This window comes from Alosa sapidissima, chromosome 8 (genome assembly GCF_018492685.1).
Source record: "Alosa sapidissima isolate fAloSap1 chromosome 8, fAloSap1.pri, whole genome shotgun sequence".
NCBI lineage: Eukaryota > Metazoa > Chordata > Actinopteri > Clupeiformes > Clupeidae > Alosa > Alosa sapidissima.
In genome coordinates this window covers 946,591-954,477 of record NC_055964.1, presented here as the reverse complement: position 1 = coordinate 954,477, position 7,887 = coordinate 946,591, and the positions used below count along the sequence as shown (strand labels likewise).

At 42.9% G+C, this 7,887-nt stretch overlaps 1 long non-coding RNA gene across 1 annotated transcript; it reads left to right on the top strand.

The window, feature by feature from the left end:
• The first annotated feature begins 3,767 nt into the window (after positions 1-3,767).
• Positions 3,768-6,211, top strand: LOC121715600. The gene is made up of 3 exons (XR_006033645.1): positions 3,768-4,035; positions 5,378-5,494; positions 5,966-6,211. It is a non-coding gene; the product is annotated as an uncharacterized LOC121715600 (long non-coding RNA).
• Positions 6,212-7,887: the final 1,676 nt, after the last annotated feature.

Below are 7,887 nucleotides of genomic sequence, written 5' to 3'. Positions count from 1 at the left end.
CTGGAGGATTTGGAGGCATTTGCATTTTTGCCACTGTTCAGCGTGAGGATAAAGAGAAAAGATAACAATAAAAGTTAGACATCAGAAAATGTGATAACCTTGGATTTTAATTAGGTAAAAACAGTTAGGCCTGCTATGAACTTTATATATGCTAGGCGTATTCTTGTTGTTCTTTATTATATCAAGTAAAGTTCAGTTGTTCATCTTCAGCTTCTGAATGTCTCATTTATCTACATAGGCAATGTTGATCATGCACAACAAGCACAAATGATATGATGGCATACATGATTCAGGCCTAACAGCAGCAAATGCTGCAAATGCAGCCGTGGCCCACTGGTTAGCACTCTGGACTTGTAACTGGAGGGTTGCCGGTTCGAGCCCCGACCAGTGGGCTGCGGCTGAAGTGCCCTTGAGCAAGGCACCTAACCCCTCACTGCTCCCCGAGCGCCGCCGTTGAAGCAGGCAGCTCACTGCGCCGGGATTAGTGTGTGCTTCACCTCACTGTGTGTTCACTGTGTGCTGTTTGTGTTTCACTAATTCACCGATTGGGTTAAATGCAGAGACCAAATTTCCCTCACGGGATCAAAAAAGTATATATACACTTATACAAATGCTAAGATATTATCTCACTCTAAAATATTGATCAACTGATCAAATTCTGATACTTTTGAGTCTGACTTGTGTTTGTGTTTCAGTACAACTGTGTGACATCTGACAATAGGATTAAGATATGGTGCTGAATTAGGGGTGGTTACATGTGGTAGGCTACACAAATTGTGTCCCAGTTCCTACAAATGAGCAATCTGTGGGGAGTAGTATGATACAGAGGTCAGGACACTCTTTTGTTGGAAATGAGGCAAGGACAATATAGTCAGCTAGTTTATATCCACATATTTCGATTGGATGGTGACAGGCTGGACAAAAGCATTTTTGGGATGTTTCTTTGTGGTCATGGATAGGCCACTATATCATGACATCAGTTTTTAGGCTTTCTTATTATATTTACTTATATTGTCAACTCAATGTTGATTAACTGTTATTGACACATGCTTGTCTTTCCATTGAGCAAAAATATTTTTGCATTAGAGCAATTAAATTAATTCTTAAGAAATAGTTCTTTCTATAGTGCAAACCTTTTTTCCTCCGAGAGCTACTTTGACAAAATGGACTTTTCGGTTGCACTGTATAAGTAGCCTAGAAATCTAGACGCACCCTAGTGGGTAGTCTAGCAACTCTCCGTTGGCTTGCGAGCTGGAAAAATTAAACTTCTATCAGGCCAATCACATCATGTATAGAGTTGGCGACGGATACGTGTGAATTTCCTGCTACTTGAAAACAAAGAAGATCAATGCTGCTGCTGGTGAACAGCGATCTTTGAATCGCGACTCGAGTTAAGCTTTTTTTAAATTGCCAAAAGTTTGATCAACTAGCCAACTAGCTCTGCTGGTGGAAAAATGCACGGGACTCATGAGTTGTAGCTATCCTATTGCGTGCAGAGGAAATTTGAAAGACAACCGTTTATCCCGTCCCTCGGATTGAGCACTGCCAATGATAAGTTACCAGACCCTAGATCTTGATGTGGGTCTGGCTCGTCAGGCAACTGTATAAGAAGAATGATAGTGCAGTACTAGTCAAAGTGTAGTCAAGGGAGGTAGTGGTAGAAGAAGTAGGAGGTAAGGAAGTACAAGGATGATAACTTATTATTATTTTTATTATTACTCTTGGAAGAATCGGATCTTCAAGAGCTTCTTGAAGATAGAGAGGAATGCCCCTGCTCAGGTAGCACTTGGTAGATTATTCCACCAACTAATGAAAATAGTCTGGATTGCCATGTGTGGAGGAACGAAGTGGATGAAGGGTAACATAAGCCTTTATAATCAGTGGTAGCAGACCCAGTGTAGTAGCAAGTGTAGCAATCATTGTGTAGGCTATTGATGACTTGAATTTGAAGCCAGTGAAGCTCAATGAAAAGTGGGGTAATGTGTGCCTGTTACAGCTGTAGCGGGTTTGGATGATCTGCTGTTCTGTTCTCTTTTGTGTCCAGGTTCTGCCTACTCCTGATTGCCTGGAGGTGAGGGCTCCTGACCGGGTTAATTGGGCCACCTTTAAATAAACCCTCAGCTAGGTACAGAGGACCTCTTTGGGCCGAGCAGCAGACTGGCGGTCATTTGGTTGTGTGACTTGAAAAGTAGTATGCTGGGGTGGAAGCACAAGGAAGAAGGATGTGGGGCGAATTGACAGGCTGGTAAGGAAAGCTGGCTCTGTAGTGGGAGCTGAACTGGAGTGTATCACTTCACTATCTGACAAAAGGACCCTGAACAAACTGATCAACATCTTGGACAATGAGTGTCACCCACTCCACAGCACTATTGTTAAACAGAAGAGCCTGATCAGCTGGAGACTTCGTTCACTGCCTTGCACAACTGACAGACTGAGAAAGTCATTTGTCCCCAGGGCCATTGAACTGTTCAATGCCTCACTTAAGGGAAGAGGAGAGATAGACTTCTCTGCATAGTCTGTCTGCCTCTTCATCCCCTCCATGTTTGGTACTGTCTGTCCACTAGCCACTTGTACCACTATCTTTATGCCTCACTGTTTGCATGCTATATTAGCACATATGCATAACCCCCCCCCCCTCCATGCCACAGCCGAACTGTGGCCACACTTATACATTTTCTTAAATAGTTAAATATATAGATATATAGACTTTCCTTTACTTTATTTATGCATTGTTGCACTGTTGACTTACTCATTTGCACTATCACCATGACCACTATCACCATTGCACTACCACCATGACACTCATTCACACAGAGCACCTTAGAGCACCTTACCATACCTTACTATGCACAGAGATACCTTACTATTCACAGGCTCAGTCCCTGCCTCAGTCATTGCAAGCGCCTCTGATTTATTAATCACCACTATGTGGATACTGTTTTTAGAATTGATTTAGATTAAGTGTTAGTATAATTTGTAATTTTGTTATTTGTATTTTAGTATATTTTTATATATTGTATTAAGTGTTAGTATAATTTGTATTTTAGTATATTTAGCATATTCTTTATCTTCTACTGTCCTTACTGCTTAGTTGTGTTTTTATATTATATACTTTAATTAGTCTTCTGCTGTTAAAGAATGTGTTTGTCTTGTATGTATGCTGCTGAGACCTTGAATTTCCCCTGGGGATCAATAAAGTATCTATCTATCTATCTATCTATCTATCTAGAAGTTGGAAGAGATCATGGCTCGGATGTGAGGCATCCCTGATGATCTTGGTTGTTCGGTTCAAGCTGTGTTAAGCATACTATACAGAGAGTGGACTGATGGAAGGTCACAACCAGTGATGTTGGAGGCTTTGGTGACATCTCTCTCTAATTTTCTCTTGGTGCGACTGTCAGAGCTCCCATACCAGACGGTGATTGAAGATGAGATGATGCTTTCAATGATGGCTTTGTAGAAGAGCACCAAAGGGGTTTTGTTGACATGAAACTTTTTCAGTTGTCTTAGGAAATAAAGTCTCTGATTTGCCTTTTTGATAAGGTGGGTGGTGTTAATGTACCATGGAGTCAGTCAAGGTTAGAGGCCGTTCACATATAATAGACAAGGCCACCTTCTCATGTCCACGACCATTTCTTTAGTTTTTGAGGCGTTAAGATGGAGCTTGTTTTCAGTACACCAGTCCATTTCACCTCCTTGTGGTACTGGGACTCATTCTTGTCACTAATGAGGCCTATGATGGTGGTGTCATATCTGCATACTTCAATACTTTGACAGAGTGATGGTGAGATCTCATGTCATTAGTGTAGATGGAGAACAGAAGAGGAGATAACACACAGCCTTGTGGCGCTCCAGTGTTGAGGGTCAGAGGGCATGATGTTGTATTGTTAACCTTGACTGATTAAATTCTATTCCTCAGGAAGTCCAGTATCCAGTGACACAGAGCTGAGTTGATGTTCATGGCTTGTAACTTAGAGAAAAGGATGAGTGGATCAATGGTGTTAAAGGCAGAGCTAAAGTCAATGAACATCATGCGTGTGTGGCAAGTGGTAGAGATTTTACACAATAGCTGACTACGCCACGATGGGACTTTCACCCAAAGATATAATTCAGAGATTAATATCCTTAACCCAGTAAGGCACTCAGGTTCGTAGAACTGACAGACATGGTTCCATAAAAACAATTATTTATTTTTACACTGTAAATTCACATACACATAAAACAGGAAGAGGGCTGAGGCTTACCGATGGGAGGGCAGTGGATAATAATGAGTATCCGAAGGAGGCACCCAATCACACGTGCTTGGTCACACACACACACACACACACGCGGCAATGATACACTCAGTGAGAGACAAATGTCACAGCACACAAAGATGGGAACCCATCACCACCAGGAACTGCTCCCACTTTCGGCTCTCAGCACCTAAACAGAGGGGACGGACAAGGATTACAGACAGCTCACATAAAGTGTAACAAAGTAAATCAAACAACAACCAATAAAACAAACAGTCACACTAAGGATCGGCAGCTTCACAGCCCCCCCTTAGTGAGGACAAAACAAATTAACAAAGATTAGTGCAAACAGAAAGACAAATCACAAAACAAAAGGTCAACACTTTGTCGATCAACAGCACTAGGAGAAACGGCCTCCAGTCAAGTGTATAAGAAACAAAGAAACAGACAGACAAACGTAGGCTACAAACAACACAGACAATAACAGGATGCAACGCAGAACAGAGAAAAACAAATCAATAAAATGGGGTCCGTTCGTCAAGCACCCATTCCTTCCTAACGAACGCTATAGCACCCGAATGAGTTCCAGTGGCTTTCTAGTCCAAGGCCTCTATGCGTAGTCCCACTAGCGTAGGCTACGACAAGCTAGCTGCAGGCCACGTTAACCGCGGGACCAGTGGTGCTGATTAGACGGGCACATGAAGAAGTCGTAGGCTAAAAATTACGTAGGCAAAGCAGCAGAGTTCTTATCAATGTAGCCAATTGACAGCCGCTCCCCTGCTACATAGTGATCCCCGGGGACTGCACTGGACGCACATCCAGCCAGCGGGAGGCCAATGCCGCACAGGGAGGGGGAGACTCTACGACAAAGCACTAAGTGTGAGTAACAATATAAAAAGACTTTACCAGTAAAATAGCACAGGAAGCGTGATCATACCTGCGGCGATGGCAATTGTCAGGACGGTAAAAAGGGGCGGGCCTTTGACGTCTGGCATAACACAATGAGGGTCCTTGAATTTAAATAGAGGCACTGTTGTACTGATTGGCCCATATCTGGCTACCGAGAGCCACTCACGATGCCGCCAACTGTGCTTGAATGAAAAGTGGGCACTGCACCACTTCATTCTGCTACACATGCATAGGTGTTGCTTGACTCCAGGTGTTGCAGTATAGAGTGAACTCCTAGGTTGATTGCATCTTCCACAGATCTGTTAGACTGGTAAGCAAACTGGTAGGGATCCATCAGCGGTGATGCTGTGGTTTGCAGATGGGAGAGTAGCACACGTTCAGATGGGAGAGTAGCCTATCACACGTTCAGATGGGAGAGCAGCCTATCACACGTTCAGATGGGAGAGTAGCCTATCACACGTTCAGATGGGAGAGTAGCACACGTTCAAACACCTTCATAGCCACTGAAGTGAGGTTTGCAGATGGGAGAGTAGCCTATCACACGTTCAGATGGGAGAGTAGCCTATCACACGTTCAGATGGGAGAGTAGCACACGTTCAAACACCTTCATAGCCACTGAAGTGAGGTTTGCAGATGGGAGAGTAGCCTATCACACGTTCAGATGGGAGAGTAGCCTATCACACGTTCAGATGGGAGAGTAGCACACGTTCAAACACCTTCATAGCCACTGAAGTGAGGTTTGCAGATGGGAGAGTAGCCTATCACACGTTCAGATGGGAGAGTAGCACACGTTCAAACACCTTCATAGCCACTGAAGTGAGGTTTGCAGATGGCAGAGTATCACACGTTCAAACACCTTCATAGCCACTGAAGTGAGGGCAACAGGCCTGAAGTCGTAAAGCCCAGTTGTTTTTGTTGTCTTCGGGACCAGAATGATGGTAGAGGCTTTAAAACACTGTGGAACTACACACTGCTGCAGAGAGGTGTTGAAAATGTCAGTGAAGACAGGTGCCAGTTGATCTGCACAGTTTCTTAAAACAGCTGGGGAAAGCTGATCTGGTCCTGCTGCTTTCCTGGCCTTGTTTTTTTAAAAGTTTGCACACCTCTGCCTCCTGGATAACAAAGGGAGGAGTGGGGGAGGTGGGTGGAGAGGAGTTGATGGGTTGTGTCTCTGTATGTCCCCTAAACTTTTAACTACGGCAGGTGTAACAGTGCCCTTTTTGGTTGATTGAAAACCAGATGTGCTGCTGGTCATCAATCATGACACCCGTTTCTGGCAGCCCTGATGAGAGCAAGAGTTAAGCAGTCACCTATGATGTTGATGTTGTGGTGTGAAGTTTGTTGTATTTATTTATTTATTTATTTATTTATTCATTCATGTATTCATTCATTCATTCATTCATTCATTCATTCATTCATTTTATTTGTTAGGTACAATTTTTGACATGCATTTTGCCATTTGATGCAATGTACCAGAGTTAACCTTAGGCTAATTTACATCTACAGTCCCTAGGCAGGGCACAATTCAAATCCAACAGTAAAAACATCAACAAAACAAAAAGATAGATCACAACCTGTACATCAATATAATACACATTGTGACACACACACACACACACTGCGTAAAAGTGATATGAGAAGCCATGTAAGTGGATATTTGGGCCCAGCAATGTGGTGTATATGGTAAAGACTATCAGTGTGTAACCTGCGTTGTGTTGAACCTGCGCGATTCAGCCCTGCACACGCCCGGACTCGAACCCGCGAACAGCAGCACCTCGGATCGGGAGGCGAGCGCGCTAACAATTGAGCCAATAGCCCAGGCTACTGGCTCGCATGCCAGCAGCACTCTTGAGGCGTCGGGGAGTGAGGTCTACCAACGTTCCACAAGCACAGCTAAGCTAGCTGGCTTCTGTTACAAGTGCAAACCCCAAGCCATCTATTTATTAAAAGTGCAGTCAGCGATTGTATACAAATTAAGCTCATACAATTTTTTGTCACATTCAGCAATCATCTCCTCACAACCGGTAGCTGGCCATTCCGTGAATACAGTGTAAAAAACCTGGTTGGCAGTCAAGGCTCTGAAAACTGGAAAGGAACAAATTGGGGGCAGCATGTCCCCCAAACAAACCCTATTCCCTGTATGGGATTTCTCTGTACAGTACTGACAGGAGGGGTGAGCTACCTTTCTGGTGTGTTTTGTTTGGTCCTTGATTAAAATATAATGTACGTAGTTTTGGACAATGTGTCTGCTAATACATTTAAATATAAACATAAAGATAAACAAACACGACTTCCTGCATAATCACTGCATTCATAATACAGCATTCAGATACACAGAACACATGTGCTGACAACATCCACTGAAAAAAATAACTCTTAAAATACATTTCTACATGATTTTGCATTAATTTAATGCCAAAAATGTAGGCATTTTCTCACTTTTTTCCAATATTTTCATCTTTACTTCATTGGCAATCAACTATTCCACCAAGTTATGACTTCAGTCAATATAGGCCTACCATTCTTTTCACCAAACAGTATACTCATTCCACTGAAAAAAAGCTAAAAATTCAACTAAAATCATTGGATCTGTGATGATTTCACTGCTAGTTGGCGATCAACAGGCTCAGAACCTCAATAGAATTTTAGGCTACTCTCAAAATTCCGAAAGACATGCTGGATATTTAACATGGTTTTAATGTCCACATTATTAAGTGTCATAAGCGTATTTTAATTTCAACAT